At 36.1% G+C, this 490-nt stretch overlaps 1 pseudogene; it reads left to right on the forward strand.

Annotated features, from left to right (window-relative positions):
• Positions 1–117, forward strand: part of LOC102832810 — a 4,869-nt pseudogene extending 4,752 nt beyond the window's left edge.
• The last annotated feature ends 373 nt before the right edge of the window (positions 118–490 follow it).

The raw sequence follows: 490 nt of genomic DNA on the forward strand, positions 1-490 counted from the left end.
CAAGCACATGACTATCAAGAATAAGTATGCCACATCTAAGCATGCTAAGATAGTACTCTACCACAGCTGAATTCTGAACTAGTTCAAGATCTAGCCAAGGCTGTTGCAAAGGTGTAACTTGTAAACTTCACCTTAACAGTTGTATTGTAATACTATAATATCTGCAAATAAAATTGGCACCATGTGCTGTCTGTACATAAAAAAAAAGGTTCCAGCAGTAAACGGACAGTGAGCGTAGAGATATTCAAGCTGGATTCAGAAGATGACGTGGAATGAGACATATTGCTGCTGACATGAAATGGATCTTGTCTGAAAGCAGAGAATACCAGAAAGGATATTTACTTGTGCTTTATTGACCATGTAAAGGCATCCAACTGTGTGGATCATTAATAAACTATGGCTAAAATTACAAAGAATTGGAATTCCAGAATGCTTAATTGTTCTTATGAGGAACTTATACATTTGCCAAGTTATTTGAACAGAACAAAAG

Source organism: Chrysochloris asiatica, unplaced genomic scaffold, assembly GCF_000296735.1.
Source record: "Chrysochloris asiatica unplaced genomic scaffold, ChrAsi1.0 scaffold00016, whole genome shotgun sequence".
In the NCBI taxonomy this organism is placed as follows: Eukaryota; Metazoa; Chordata; class Mammalia; order Afrosoricida; family Chrysochloridae; genus Chrysochloris; species Chrysochloris asiatica.